Raw genomic sequence first — 16,765 nt, 5'->3', positions numbered from 1 at the left:
TGGCTGTAATGAATACAGTGGAAGTCCCTGCACAGTAACACAATCCCTTCCTCCTGGATATGATTTGATGAACTTTGCACAAGCCTGCACTCCGTTAGTAGAACTGGTTGCTAAGATAAGCTAATCTTTACAAATACTAATGGCTGTGAAAGATGTTACACTATATACATACACTGTTTCAAAATTAAAAGTTTGAATTTTGCAGACTGCTCCTTGCCTTTCTTCTCTGTGTACAGTGTGGTTTTGGCTCTCTGAGCCTTGTATACAGTCTTACATTTAGATTTTTTTTCCTAGTCTCCAGTCTGAATATTTGTTGCTGGAGTTTTTAATCTCTACTCCACATGGACAGCAACAGAAATGTGTTTTGTACTGTTTGCCATGAGCAGGCAGCAGTTTATTTGCTTTCCTGTCCAACAGCCCTTAGTGCCTAGGAATACTGCTGTTGCATTTCTTCTCACCTTGCTGTTACATATTTCTGATCCTTCTGCATCCTGGACATTTATCTAATTAAGTCAACCCCTATTCCCCAAACTAAGCATTCAGCTCAGATGAAGCCTTGACCAATGCTGTAGGAAATACAAACATGATGTACTATGTGCTGTAAGCTACCAAGCTGTTCCGGGTTCTCTGTGCGCTTTTCCTCTGTTTTGCAACCGACTCTATTGCACTGCATTCAATCCTGATCCATTATCCAGATTTTTTCCATCAGATTTATGAAGCCAATTGTTTTCTCATCCTGTTTTTATATAACGGCTTATTTATGAGTATATTACCTTCTCTTTAATGACCTGCATTAGCTCTTTTAAAAATATTTATATTGTTGCAATGATTTTGAATTCAACTCCTGTACTCAGCATACTTTGTATCTACTTCCAACCTCAAGTAGTCATCTCTGAATGTAATAAGCAGATATTCTATGCCACTTTGTTTAACCATTTTTAGCATTGTAAAATATTTATAAAACAAAACCAAATAATGGTATAATTTCACACCTACTTGGGAACTGTTATACTGACATAAATTCTAGTCTAGTCTACTTCATTTAGCAAAATGTGCTAGCTAATTTTGTGTCAATAAAAATGATCGTAGAAGTTACAGAGAATTAGGCTCATGCTGCATAATTTATTGTTGTTCTCTCACCTTAATTGTTCTTCACATCACAAACCTCAAACCAAATTATGCCCAATAAATTCATAAATTAAAAGCACCGGATTGACCAAATAGATGAAATAAAAGACAACTTAATCTCAACTCAAAACAGATGAATAGAACGCAGCATAGACTACCATCACACTCTTCTTATTGCATGTTTCTTTTCCCCATGCTTTTAGTCAAGTACCTAGATCTACCCCTTTAAAATATCCTTTAAAGTTGCTAATCTCAACTTTGGGGCTGATTTTGAATAAGCGATGGTATCCCCAACACCCAGTGATTGTGGCTGCATGTGTTTTTCTACCTCTGCCTTAGGCTGTGTCCCTGCAAGATGGCAAGTCTGACTTAATGAGCATATTGCAAAAACACTACAACCATGAATCTGTATCAACTCACTGTAGTAGTTCAAATTTTGTTTAAAAATCTCATAGAAGTAACTTAGTACCAGTAGAGTTTTTATTAGGCCAGTACTGCTTGTCCTTAGCAAGCCAACATACAGCCAAAAAAGAGCCTTTGTAAACACACCACCATATGCTCTGGGTAATTTGACAGACATGTTGCAATTTCACACTTGGTCTAGATCAAATGTCAGTGCCATTTGATCCAGTATTGTCCATGTCCTTTTTAACAGACATGAAGCCTTGATGTTGCATGTCGCTCACAGCATGAAAGCTGCTGCCTCTGGACCACACTATTGAAAGGAATTTTGGAAGAGATTATGTAATTGCTTTGCTTTTGCATGGCATCGTGTTGCATTCTACTTTGTCAGCAAGAACAAATAACTTGCACACAAATGTTTAAAAATTATAAAAATCGTTCTAATTCCCCTACATGGAGTAAACTCCTCTAGTTTCTTAAATGTTCTGAGCAAAACATTGTTCTGGCTTCTTAAGCAGAGTCCAACATCGCCCGAAGAAGAGCAATATTGGAGTGGTGCTACAGAACCTTGTTGAACTGAACTATGTTTTGCTGAAAAACATGGATGGGTCAAGAGAGCATTTTTAAGAACATGCATTAAATTTGTTAAATTACTGCGAATTAAAATTATTCCCACTTTAAAAAATTTATCCGATCAACATGTTTTGTTCTAGAAATGTCACAAACATCCTTTTTCAGTTACCTATTGCAGAAACTTACTTGCCACTTGCCTATATACTCTAAGGTAAACTATATATAGCAATGGACTTCAGAACTGAGAATTTGCCCCATGGTTCCTGGACAATCTGGGCATTTTAACTCCCCTAAGGACACAGCCAGTTGTACTGCACCATCCCAGCTCAGTTGAGTTCACATGAGCTCACATGTCCCAGATCACCCATCATTAAGAGCTCCAGTGAAGTCACTGGGACTATCCACACAGGACAGACAATGCAATGCTATTAAAGGTGAATAAGGGGGGCACAATATGAACCTACCTCATCTTCACCTCTGTAGGATATTGTGTATTTTTTGTGGAGCTATAATGACTTGTATTTTGATACCTCTCACTTTGAAGATTCAGATGATCAGCATATGTGATTTCAGAGATGCTACCTTGCATGCTACAGTCATCCATATAGCTCACCAACAGTTACAGCCGTATTGTAACAACTAGATCAACAGAGTCTTTATTTTGAAAATTCAGTCAATCATGGCAATTAATTCACAGTCCTTCTTCTAAATTAATAAAAAATGTAGTCAAAATAGTCCCCTGAGCCCCCAAGTCTCACTTTACTTAGAGATGAAGCATTACTGATTTCCCACCAGGTTCAGAGAGTGTGTTAAAATACAACTGTGTTTTTAACTGAAATGGCTATGTACATGTGTCAAAAACTAGGATGTGAAGAGGGAATGGAGCACAGCTTTATCTAGCCCTGCATTTACTCCTTTGCATTTTAACACTGCCCACCAATTGGCCCCTTTCTCATTTTAACACTGTGGCCTTAGTGTGGCAGGAGCAAATCTCTAGTGACTATATGAACCTCAATGATATTTTTTGTTCTAAGCTGAGCTGAACTTGATCCACCCCCCTCAAGGGCAGTAGAAATCTAATTACATTACATCTGCTGGCTTTATTATTATTCTAATTCAAAGTGTTAAGTGTGAATTTGTTTTGCTTTGAAGAACAAAGAAACATACTTTCATACACCTCAGTGTTCATTGACTTATAGACTTAACTCTATAAGCACTGAGAAAATATTATGTATCACTTTCCTGCTGTCCCTATGTTTCCCACAGAAGATATTATACTGCCAGATCATTTTACAGTCAGAAACTGCATCCTATTGTGCTTGCAAAACAACCTAGTACATGTTTATGGTTAAATACAGTACTTGTGCATATTTTATATGATTATAGTACCCTTACTATGTCTCAGAGCTGGTTTGTTTGTACCAAACAGTGATAAAGGTGACTAGATAATGATACTATACAGAATACCACAGTATCTGGTAGCTTTGTATACTGAAAACCTCATACGTCTAAAGTCTTTGTATTCCAGAAAACTCATATATTACCTTATATTCTCTGTACTTTTCAATTTTGCATTTGTTTTCAATATTATTTAATGTTTTCCTGGATACCTCCATAGCTGATTAGATGGAGTATTTTGCATCAGCATGTTATTTGCACAGAACATTTAAAAACATATCCCCAAATTTATTGTTTACCTTCTCTTCGTAGTCTCCCATTTACTTCCATATTTTCAAGAGCATTTACAGTGCTACCAGTTAACTGTGGCTTCTATGAATACTCCGTTTCTCAATATCTACATTTTCATGCTTTCTTGTATAAGTTTATAGCATATTAAGTTAAAGAACTCCTATATCTGTCACTTATTTCTACATTCACGCCAGTTCCCTATCTATTGTGGGTTTTGTGTGGCTGTGCAATAAACCTGTCTGTCTGATCTTTTAACTCAGTTTAGATTATTTTGCAGCAAATGTGCAACCACAGCTTCAGAAACAACAGAAGAACAGACAGAAGGCAGTTAAAAAATATGAAAAATCTTACTCCGGAGGATGGCTTGTACTTAAATCCTAGAGAAACAAGTTATTCCACTGCTTTTTATATTTCCTGGGTAATAGGAAATTCAGAAGGAAGCTTCAGGAAGAAGAACCTATGTATACAATGAAAAGAATGGACACATGGACTACTCAACTGCATGTCTACCTCCTACAGCTCCAAACAGAAATGACTTATTTGATTCTTAAGGGCCAAACGAAGGTCCTGATGAAACTAATAGTAAAACTCTTGAGACCTGTTTCCAAAATAGGATAACAATCCTAATAAAAAAAAACACTGAGAGGTTTTAAGATGTTATGATTCATAAACTTAGCAGTGTTCAAGTTCGTATAACCTGGGTATTTGGTCTAGCAGGATTTAGTTACACACTATTAGAATGTTTGGGTAAACTAATGATGTGTAGGAGTCTAAAGTACAAAAGTAGTGTGTACTGTAACATAGTGTTTATTTTATTTACAAAAAGAAATGGTGTGCCAAGCAGAGCAATATAAAAACAGGACAAGTCACTATATATGTTTTGTAAAGCTATATCCATAACAAAATGCTCGGCTTTCCATAACCCAATGGTTTTAATATTAATTTTTACTTTTTAGTTGACAAATCATTATCCCAGCTGAGATGACTAAATATGAAAATAGTAAGTTGGAATGTGTAATCCCACATTGCTTTAGATTGTCAGAAAATAGCAATGGGGAAATTATCATGATGGGACAAGAGGGATCAGTAGATTCAAGAAAGGGACATCAGTCAGAAGTCAGGAAAGAGTAAGAAATGATTAACTCAATAATGCAGATTATAAGAAAGCAGATTGTTTTGCCAATAGTGACAGCAGTGAATGTCACCTTCTTTGCTGCTTCTCCATCTGTCACCCTTCCACCCTGCCCTTCCTGAAGCTCCTGAAAGACATTTTCCACATTCTGTGGTAATGAAGGCGATCTAAGTGCAAATGTCTGTCACAGGTCTGCAGAATAAGTACAGGAGTCATAGTTCAATAGTGCAAGCTCAGCTCTGAGCCCATCTAGTACAGTTATCTCCTTGCAATTGCAGATGCTATCCTCACTTTATTTATTTTAAAGCGTATTTAGCTGCATTTGAAAATTTCAATGAAAATGTTGAAAGGAGGTGCAAGTAGCAAGTACACCTTTGTGCATCACTTTATATTAATCAATGTGAAATGGTTGTTCCAGCTCAGTATATATTTCTGAAAGCAGTCTAGGAACTCCTGAGATTTATATTTTTTAAAAATGGTAAAAATATGAGTAAAGTAATGCTTGTATTCATAATGCACAAAATCTATTCACTAACATGAGAAGACTCACTGATTTTGATGAAGTTATTAACTAATGCAGCAAACAGGACCTGGTTTATAAACACTGAGCAACATACTCCCCTCCTTAACAGCTAAGCTTTTCAACTAATTGAAATTGCAAGTAAACCAAAAATATTTTAAAATTAATCCTAGTGCTTCAAATACAAGCCCAAAAGAGAACAAAGAAAGATCATGTGTTATGAACGTGCTGATAAGTTCCAAGAGCTCTTTCAGTACCCTTATGAGGTAAACATCAACATTTCTTGAATCTCCTTGTGGTAGCACAGCATTCAGTTTCTTCAGGTAATTATAAATCCCAGCTTCCTTAAGTCAATTAGGTATTAACTGGTTTTTTAGCTTTCTCTTGGGTAGTGTTGACAAAACACCTGTTTCAGTGGGGAGTCAAGAGAATGCAACACCTAGCAGAAGGGACATATGAATAATTCCATAGTAGTTCAGGTCTCTCTTTTAAATCTTGATAGATGGAGAATTGTGACTGAAAATAAGAAGAGGCAAAATCCTGTGCTTTTTTTGTTCTAACTTTGTGAGACTAATTGTTTTCAAGTTCATATACAATAAACTTCCCAAGTGAGAGGTTTATTATTTCATTTTGCCATACAATGGTGAAATCTTTTTAAAAGTCTATCTGTGAACTGACTAAAACTAATAGATGTAAAACAAACTTTGGAAATATGTGACATTATTTACATTGTCAATTATTTCAGCACTTGGAGGTGAACACAGACTTAACCTAAATAACAGTCAGTTATAGGGGAATTATATTTTATTCTTCTGTGCCTCTTTGAGAAAACATGTATTGAAACATATTAATATGTATTGAAAAATATTAATATGTATTTGAAAAAATATGGCAGTATTTTTCATGTTAACAGCACATTTTACAGTCTCAAAAGTCATATCTATTGAGTTATATTTTAAGAGTGCACTGCAGAAGCATATCAAGAAAATATAGATGTACTGAACACATATTTTCTTTAAAAGGGGTTTCCTCCAAAGTATTTTTAAGTATATAAAACATATGGGCCATATTATAACGGTGTATATACATATATATATAGGACGGGAAAAATGGAAAAAGGAACATGTTTTGCTTTGCATTTCAATTGGGAGACCAAATGCCCTCATGGTAAGTTTTGAGCTAGTCTGAAGCGGAAATTCAGAGTCTATAATGTGTTAAATATGGCTTCATGGACAAAACTATTCCTGCTCCAAGAAGCATTTCTCTTAATTTCTCCCTTTTTAGGTTTATTTTACATATTTTAATAAGTTATATTTAAATAATAACTTATATTTAAATAATTGTGTAGTATGTGCTTGCATTATGCATAATTGTAAAAACATAAAAATACAGCTGTAACTCACTTTATCCTTTCTCATTCCCAGTAACAGGATCTTATGTTAATGAAGGTAAGTGAAGGGTCACTGCATGTATCTAAACTCTTAGCTCAGCACTAAAGTAATTCCGGCATCACTCGGAAACTCTGGAGAAAAAAAGTCTTATTTCCACATTGTATGTATGCTGCTGGTGGATTTTGGGAAGGACACTGAGAAATATTAGAAATGACTCATTCCATTGCTGCTAACGGGAAGGTGACACTTGGGTTAGATGGACGATGAAAACACAAACCAACACTGCTTGACTTTTCTTTCTGTGGTGTGCACTTAAATTTCACAAGGCATTGCAAAATTCTGAAATAGATGTTATTTGGCAATGTTTTCAGAAGATTAACTGTGAACAAAGAGAAAGCACCTGCTACCACTCCAGACATAAATATTAATAATTGGAAGAGAACTACCTGGATTATTTGTGAGAGAATTTATTTAAACAACTGCATTTATAAAGCATTGTTTACCCCAGGGAACCTTCTATGCCATGAATGTCAGAGGAAATTGAAGAAGGTCATATATCTCAGCTCTATGAACCAGTTGTCCTCATTGACAGTGGATGTTTTGAATAAATAAGGCTTCGTCCTGCTCTGTGGCAGGCTTACCTAATGTTGAGTGATTTGTAAAGAGTCCAGAATATATGTTTTATGTTTTACGATGAAGACTTTAGTATTTTTTTCACCTTTTCTCTCTTAGATCTAAACCAAAATGTTAAACATTTCCGCTGATGTTAGCTATTTTTACAACATGTAGCCTGCCCATTGATTTTTTTTAGTAGATTGTCTCTTCAGCATGAGCACAGAATTAATCACATATGCAGAGCTTCCCTTAAAGGACAGACTCAATGAATCAAATACCAAAAAATCACACATGTCCAGGGCAGTCAGATTAGGAACTGAAGTTCAATTTCTTAGCAAATTTGTGTCAAGACTGTTGGTTAACAAATACCATTTTCCTTTTAATTTCTTCAAAGAATCCTTTTTGACATATACTCGACTGTTTAAATATGCTTATTTATAGAATGGCTACACAAACTCACCTTTCACCTACTTAACAGACTGCAACATACATGATGCTGTTTTTACTTCCTATTCTAAGCACCAGCAGCTAAACGGGCCCTTCTGCTGTATTTGCAAGGCCGTGCTGGGGCACTCTGACTCTCACACCTGAGTCTCCCTCCCCGCTCAGGCACCACGTCTGCACGTGGTGTTGCACACTTGGGATCTGCTCAATGGTCCTTCTGGGAGAGGAATGTCAAGGAGTGCTTGGAGCTTGCTCATGGAAACAACATCATCCACAGCCCCAAACGCCATCACACTGCAACTGCATGAACAAGGCTGTACGTTGTACTAGTTGTATGTTCCCAGGTGTTGCTGAAATAGTAGCAACACCATGAACAAATCGTGTCTCCTGTCATCCCAAGTTGGACACATGGTACTCACGTAACCTACTTTACACACGGAGACATCACAGTTTGCAGATGTGTGCATACTATGAATGAACATACATATTTGCAGAATTAGAGCCTTGACTGAATGCAGGGCTTTTTTTCGCTTTTAAAAAATATTTTTCAAACAAATAGCTCCACACAATGCTATTCAAAAATCCTCTTTTTTCTGTGCAAAACTGTGATGCTTTTAAAATGATGTATAGTTAATTTGGATGTGTCAAAACTATCACAGTTGAAATAGCATTTTTTCCACTCACTATATTAAAAAAAAGTGTTCACCAGTTTTGCGTGATTCAGCTTACCTTTCGGTTTTAAATGCAATTATTTCATCATGCCTGCATAACTCAGTGTCAAGCACATATGCACCTGTGTATCGAATTGTTCCAGGAAATCAAGTTTCTTATTGCCTTGTTCCAGGAAATCGGGTTTCGTATTGCCTTATAATATGAACTCAGCTTGTTGTACAAGAAAGTACTTTACACTTCAAAAAAGGTTTTTCTATGATCTCATTACTGTGCGCACTGTGTTATGTGGTAATGGAAACCTCATCAATTACAGTCTGTTGAGTTACATCCTGTCTAATGCAGGGTCACCCTATGGAGCTTATACATAGTTACAGACAAAGGCCTATTCTCTTCCATAGAAGCACAAAGTAATTTTGAGTCAGACTTGGCAGGATTTCAGATTTCTACTGTCCATGTTTGTTAAAAAGAATAAGATTAATGAATAAAATTATTTTATAAGAGCGCTGACTTATATCCTAAAAATGTCGACTCATTATGACACCCATTCCATGGCTCATTTTGCACATGGAGATCTCCTTTGTGTGAAGCCTTGCTTCCTCCTCTTCTAATCCTGATTTCAGCCCCTCTCTGCTGCTGTTTATCTCACTCAGTGCCTACTAGGTCATGTGCATAAGTTTCTCCATTGATTCCCGCAGTTGACCTATTGGCCCCAGCATACTCGATTACATGAAGAAATAATAGTAAGAAATTATTAGATGGATAGTCTGAAAATCATTTCAGTACAGCGTGTTGTGACTGGCTGTTTGGCTACATTCTCTCTGCTTTTACTTGTACTTTTTTCCTGGGGGAATTTCTCATATATTGCATTGCCTGAAGTCAACCCTTGCTCTGATCTTTCACATCTACGTTGCTATTTGACTCTAACCTGGTCAGGAGAGAAAGCAGGAGAAAATAACCTGGTTTAGGGCTATCAGTGGCAATAAAATGGGACTGACTCAGGTCTTCACTTGCCAATAGTATTTTAACTGAATTCCACCAGCAGCTGGAAGTGCTCAGATTTTTTGAAATCTGTGCTGAGAGGATACTGTGTGAGCTGCTTGAAAATAAAGGTAAAAACAGCTTTACTGAACACAGGAAGAGGCTATTCAGTACATTTTGGTAATGGAAGCAAAATTAGACTGATTCTCCAACTGAATTTCAAATGCTTAGTATTAAATGTTTTCAAAATGCAGGACTACTATTTTTGCATGTATAACCCCCACATCAGATACCTTCACCTATTCACAAGAACCACTTATTCAAAATTAGTCCTCTGATAACTTGTACCCTCACACACTTCATGCAAAACCACAGTCAGCAACAGGGAAGAACTATCAAGTGCTTTTAGAAAGCTCTTAGGATAAAGGAAGTTCTTGTGTAAGTTTCATTTTAAGCCTTGCATATATGAATAACCCATGCTGCTGCTGTATTACGCAAATATTTCTAGTATTTCCATTTCTCGGGTAACCTGAGGAATCGGTGCACAGGAATACAGCGCAGGACAGGGACGTTTGGAGTGGTCAGATCCGTTCATAGCTATGAATTATTTATTATTCTTTGTTTTATCAACAGTTTAGTGTTGAGGCTGTACAATATCAGGAAAGAAAAAAGCAGCCAACCCAGTGGAATTGTACACAAATTAGGATGTGTTTTAGCAGATGATTTCCTACAGCTGCTCTCATGGAAGTTGTCAGGTATGCAGCACAGATTTGGTAATTGTGGTCATGAGAGTTGTTCCATGGACTTCAACAGGGCTAATGTCAATAGGTTCTACTGCTGTGCACAGGAGGTACAAACTAAATACTGAGATTAAGTATTGAAAATGTTTTGCAAAAGGGAGGATTGCTATGTAGTTCAGATAGAGCCAGTTCATCCACTGTAATATCATCTTAATGCATTATTTTCTCTACCAATCTAGAAAGATCAAAACAAGCCTTTCTCTTCATGTAAAAATGCAGGCCTTGTTAAACACAGATTACTAACTTTAAATCCTGCAGTGCTGCTGCAAGAGTATAACTAGTACAGTTTCCAAAGCTGTATTATTTCCTCAGCACTTTGTAACAATTTTTTCTTCTGAAAAGTTGGATACTCTAATTTCAGAACAAAAATTATACATGCTTCCCAGATCCATTGAAGCCTTTTGAGGTTTCCAAAGATCTACTTGCTTATTTTCCTAATTGAGCAAACAATTTTTTCTTTCCTTTTCATTTCTGTGAATGAGTTTTCATCGGTTTTGTACAGCAGAGACAAAACTTATTAAGGCAACCAAATGCACTAAGGACATCTCATATTTGGCATATTTTTAAAGGTATATTGGCTATATCGGAATAATAAGCCTTTGTTTCTTGTTTATAAACACGTGAAGGTAAAACCTACCCTTAAAGCATAGGGCAGTTTCATTTTAGTCACATGTGTAGTCTTAGCGCTATTTTAAGTGTAATGTCTAAAAGAACCACAGTTCTCAAAACTGTGCTGTCTGTACATGTAACTATTGTTTTGTCTTTGCTCTTCCCAATAACTTTTGACCGATTGTGAGAGATGTGAGCGAGGTAGAAGTCACACAGATAATGAGCTTCCTACAAGTGTAAATAAAGTAGCCAAGCAGATGAGAGTGATTTTATACACAGGACCTGTAAGTGTCACAGCCAAAGGAAAAAAATGCACCATGAGCTCATGCAGTTCAAACACAAGAGAAACTGTATGGGGGAGACACTTGTAAATGGTCTGGCCAAGACAGAAGCTGCAATTGAAGTGCAAAGCATACATCCTATGAAAAAAAGCAAACAAACTGCACCAGTTCCAGTTGTTCTTAGAAAAAGGCCCCTCATATTAACAGCAAAACTATTACCTATGTATTGAATGGAAGCCAGATTAAGTCCCTAATTTCTAAATTCTAACAAAAGCATTATGTCCTATAGCATTAACAGGCCTCACATCATACTGAAAGCTAATTTAAAGCTATTAAAACAAATTAAGGCTTCTTCTCCTTATATGATTACATCAAAAATAACAATCATGATAAAAACTGAAATGTTCAAGTTTGAATCTGTACATGTGGCTCATTTGATTAAAACTGAACCCTGTCTTGGGGAGGGATCATGAAAATTCTTCTTGATGCTTCTTTTATAATGCTAGATACTTCCAAATGTTTTCTCCTATATAGACTCCCTCTTCCCCGCCCCCCCGCATAGTGTCTTTTGCAGCCTCAAGCACAAACACCTCTACCCTACATGAGGAATGAAAGTTCACTGCATGTAAGATGCCTGCAGGCCCACACACCTAGAGCAGATAAATGAAGTCACAACACATGAATATGTACCAGACTCAAAGCTTTGCCTGAAACGTTTTGCAGGATTCATCATACTCCTCTGTACTCCTCTTCCTGTGCTGATCAGCAGAACCCTTCCTTTTCCAGGCTGGAGGGAAAAAAAAAAAAAAGAGCTTACATCAGGGAAAATGAAATATTGCTGTTGTTGTGATGCCAAAAAGCATTTACAAGGCAATGAAGGTAGCCCTAACCAGCTAGGCTGAGCATGCTTTTAACCAGTCCTTCCAAAGGATAAAAGCAACCAACTTGTCATGACAGCAACAAATTTTCAGATAATTTTAAAATGGCCATAATGAGTTGCTTTGAGGCTAATGTCTTGTATATATTTGCATATTTTAAAAACAAACTCTTGCCTGTCCTCACAGCATCTAAACTAATAAATATACATATTCCCAGGAGAAAACTCAGAAAGAAGGAACAATCTGTGTGCTTATATCCTCAAAGAAGTGCAACGGATACATGTGATAGCACAGTTATGTTGCAGTAGAAACACCAGCAGAGTAGTCTTGAACCATGTGAGTGATTAAAATACTAACTGTAATGTTGCAATAATAAATTAATCACACATGAACAGAACTAAAATGGATACAGGTAATACCAAACACTGCAGGACCTGCTTTACTTTAGCACTGGAGATCTTATTTTCTTACAAACAAAATCTTAAATTGGTAAAGTTGCATTTTGCACTTCTTGAGCAGTTTGGAGGCTGCTAAAGGAAGGCCACAGTTTACTGGAGATACATGGGATCCTGCATGGGAAGCAGAAAGCACACTTTCTCCTTCTCTTTTAGACCCTAATAAAAATGCAAAGTTGTGGAAATACTGATGCGCTCACCCAGAAACCAGACTAACACTTCTCGGACAAAATCTGAGAATGGAGAGGTGAATCTGTACAGACTCGCACTACAGACAAATTGCCAAATAAAGGGTGCATGCTCTATCAGGCACAGCTGGACTTTACAAAATATGAACATCATAGACTAAAACCAGAGGTAAATTAAAAAATAATAGCTAACCCAAACAGCGTGAGACAAAGAGGCAAAACTGACAGCCATCCTGGTAGAAAAGGAAATCAGAGCTGATCAGGTCGTGCAAAACTCCACAGCAGTTGGTAATAAGCAGATTACTATTCAGAGCACATGGAGCTGGGATAAAGCTAAACCCTCGAAGACATTTCACGGCATTTGTTTGCAGCCTCTTTTGTTTCCCGCAGACACGTCTGAGGCTCTCCCCATCCCTCTGCCTCTCTAGCCGCTGTGTGGGTCCTTTATGTCCCTCTCTACCCGAAGCTGCGCGCCCCCGCCCCGGGCCAGGCTTTGCCCGGGCGCCTTCTGCTCTTTGTGAAGGTGTCGGAGGGGTCGGAACTCCTATAGCCGCGGGGCCGACAGCAGAGGAGGTGGCTGGTAGGAGAACCCCAAGTGCGAGAGAGAAGCGGGGTGCAGGGCTGTAGCGGCACCGCGAGCGGCGATAAACCCCGCGGGGCGGCGGGGAAGGCGCAGGGAGCTAAGGGGGCGGCGGCGCCCGGGGCTGGCGGGGGAGCCGGAGGGAGCTCCCGAGGCTGGGCTCCTCCAATCCCCGCCGGGGCTGGCGGAGCGGCTGCGGCATGGGCCAGACACACCGCCCCCGCTCTCGGGCGGGCTGCGGCAGGTACCCGAAACACCGCTGCCGGCCGCACCGCGGGGCTGCGCGCCTCTCCGCGCCCCGCTCGCCCTGCCCCCGCAGGCAGAGGAACTGGGGGGAGGGCGGCAAGGGTGTGCTGCGTGGGGGATTAGTGGGACGCTGCGGCCCCGCCTTCCCTCTTCGCATCCCGGGCGCGATGAGAGGGGGAGATGGACCCGAGCCGGCGGGACTGGCACCATGACATTCGCCGGCTTCGTGGTGGCGCTTGTGATAGGGACGATCCCCGGAGCCCGCGGGCTGGGGCAGGTCTCGGTCAGCCTCCCGGCCGCCCGCCACCCGCAGCCGCACGCCCTGGCCCCGCCGCCGCCCCCCGCCGGCTGCCCCGCCGCGCTGCCCGGGGGCGGCTTCGCTACAGCCGAGCGCCCTTGGCCACCGGCGGCGCCCCCCCTCCCGCGGCGCGGACCGGCGCGCCGGGCGCCGCGGGGCCGCCGCAGCTCCTGCGCCCTGCCCGGCGCCGGCAGGCGGCCCGGCTGCGACTCCGGCAGCGGCCGGGCGGAGCGCGGCCGCACTGACTGCGAGCGAGGTGAGCGGGGCGGGGACGCTCGGCCGCCTCGGGAGCGGGGTGGCTGCGGAGCGTGCGGCGGGAGGATGCGCGGTTGGCGCTCGGGACGGAGAGCCTTAGCGGGACGGAGAGCCTTAGCGGGGCGGCGGCGGCTTCCCATCCCGTCCCCGCTTCCCCGGCGGCCGTCGCTGAAGGAAACGGGGACGGGCACCTCTTGCCAAAGTGAAAGCAAAGGGTTTTCTGAGAGGAGATTTTAAATTTTTGCATAAGCAGCTGCATGGGAAAGTCGAAGGTTCCACCTTGTTTTATTCCGACTCTATTTTAATACTAGGTAAATAGCGTTAAGCAGCTGTGCCCTAAGCACTCAGTTGGCTCAGTTAGCCAATATTGGCATTCCCCTTTTTGTAATCGGGCACACTTCTCTGGGAAACGCTCTATAGAAGTGAGTGGCACCAGTAAAGCAAAAGGATGCCTTGCTTTAAACGCGAACTGCTCATATAGCATTTCTTCCTTTTTTTCCTCACATCTTGGGATAATGGCGTTTTTAAGTTAGCGCCTGTACTTGGGGACATCTGTGAGCACAGCCGAGAGACCTGTGCTTTTCCCCACACGCTCCTGGCTAAACCCACGTTGACTTCAGTGGAAGTTTTCACTGTGTAAAGACTGAACAGCAATTTCAGCGTTTAGCCCCTGAGCAGCAGATCAGCTTTACATTTCATCAGTGCTGGCACCCCTCCACAGGGTTAAATATATGTATGTACAGTCTTGTTTTGAATGACTTCAAATTATCTTTGGCATTGCTCTGGTATTATCTCCTACCTAAATAAGAATTATGTCCTATCTATATCTATACTAAAAATGATCAATGATAATTGTTGCAACAAAAATAAAAATTCCCTTCCTTTTTGCCCTCCTTTTACTTATTTTATAATATCACAAGGTCAGCAAGGAAGTTGATCATTAAGATTATTATTAATTATTTTGTTCTTGTGGAAGTTGGTTTTGGGTAGGTTTTCTTTAATTTACTTTCAGATCTCTGAAGAGAATGGTTATCTTTCTCTTCCAACAATAGCCCTAGAAGATGTGTCAGATATGGAACTGAAAAAAACATGATAATTTGAACAATGAGATAATTACAGACATTGGTATAAAATACCACATGAAGAGCCTATAGAAGGCTCCAAGGTCCACATTGATCTTTTATGCATTAAAAAAGGCAGCTTCCAAAGCTGTGTTCAAATGTTGTACTCCTTCAAGAAGATAGGATGACGCTATGCATTACAGATATTTCCCTGGAAAGAAAACCAGGCAGCTGATGCCATTAAGGAGAAAACAGATAATTAGACACAGATTTAAAAAAATCCAGAAGACTTCATGCCCTTTAACTGGTCTCAGTTTGGGAAAGGGTCCCACAGTTGCTTCTTAAATTTAGCCCATCATATTTAAAGCTATTTTCTGAATTCTTCAGTCTGGTTCCCAAAATACTTTGGGAGGATCCTGGACTAATATGTTACAGTGAATAATAATGTGGCATTTTATTGCTAAGAACCCAATCATGCACTTAATAAAGTAAATTCTAGAATCCCCTGTAAGTTCAGCATGAACTTCATTTAAGTAAAAAAAAAAAAAAAAAAAAAGCAAGCCCAAAATACTGCATGATTTGAGTTTAGCTGTGTTTCTCCAGTCTCTTCAGAATGCTGCTTTTTTAGCCCAGAAAAAGGAAATCCAGGTTAGCCCCCATAAAGAGGGAGACCACAGCTACTGAGCAATAGCCAGTACTTTCTAATTGAAAGGTCATCTGCCACTGTTGGACTCAGTGGTAAACTCTCAGTGACATCAACAGGCCAAATGTCTGTCCAGAAAGTTTTGTGGAGGTAATACAAAAGAATTAGAGTGTGTGTGAGATGGCTTAAGGTGGAACATGAAAATAAATGGAGCTATTTGCCCAGAAATAAATATTATTTGAACACTCATCCTAAAGAATACTTTCTTACAAGAAGCAAAGGGATGCAAGTAAGGCAACGTTATGATGCAATTTATAGCTACAGAAGGACAGACTATTCAGAGAGAAACTCACTGCATCTGTTGCGTTAGTACATGTGCTAAGGAAGCCTATGCTCAGTTGTTAGGCACCTGCAGTAACTAAATACAATACCATGTTCAAAGCCTAAACTGTAAATCTCCTGGCTTTTCTAGCTTAAATATTAAGAGTTAGCTGCAACATTAATTGGCTAAACTTGTGCATGGGTATATATTAAACTGGTTTATATTTAAACATTAACACTGAAAAATAATAATAAAAAAGCACCTTTGCAATTATACTATGTGCTACCAGTCTAAATTCAGTTTTATAGTTTAAAGTAATAGATTTTGGTGTTTCATTTCCCTCCTTCTAAAATGAGAGACCTCTGGGTAATATTATCTATACATGCCTTGAAAGCAAGTAAACCAAATACATATATATATAAAACTTACCATGGTTAACCAAGGAAATAGAAGCAAATAAATGAGTACAAGAGTATCCTATATCCTAAGTCCAGTAGAATTTAGTATTTTAGTTACTCGTAATAACAACTTACCTGTAATGTATTTATGCTTCAAAAGAGAGGCCTACTTCAGTGCCTAGAAGCAACTGTTGCCACACAGTGTTT

At 39.6% G+C, this 16,765-nt stretch overlaps 1 protein-coding gene across 5 annotated transcripts in view; it reads right to left on the bottom strand.

Annotated features, from left to right (window-relative positions):
* Positions 1-4,798: 4,798 nt before the first annotated feature.
* LOC309438760 (uncharacterized protein) overlaps positions 4,799-16,765 on the bottom strand; it is a 60,818-nt gene continuing 48,851 nt past the window's right edge. For 3 of the 5 annotated variants that reach the window (XR_014183855.1, XR_014183856.1, XR_014183857.1), the window contains one exon: positions 11,407-12,021. The gene's annotated coding sequence lies outside the window, so the exon portion shown is untranslated. Of the gene's footprint in view, positions 5,117-9,211; positions 10,142-11,406; positions 12,022-16,765 lie in introns of those variants that run through there. The other 2 variants (XR_014183853.1, XR_014183854.1) reach the window with 2 other exon arrangements.

Source organism: Streptopelia decaocto, assembly GCF_964273445.1.
Source record: "Streptopelia decaocto genome assembly, chromosome: 4".
NCBI lineage: Eukaryota > Metazoa > Chordata > Aves > Columbiformes > Columbidae > Streptopelia > Streptopelia decaocto.
This window is presented reverse-complemented; position numbering and strand designations above follow the sequence as displayed.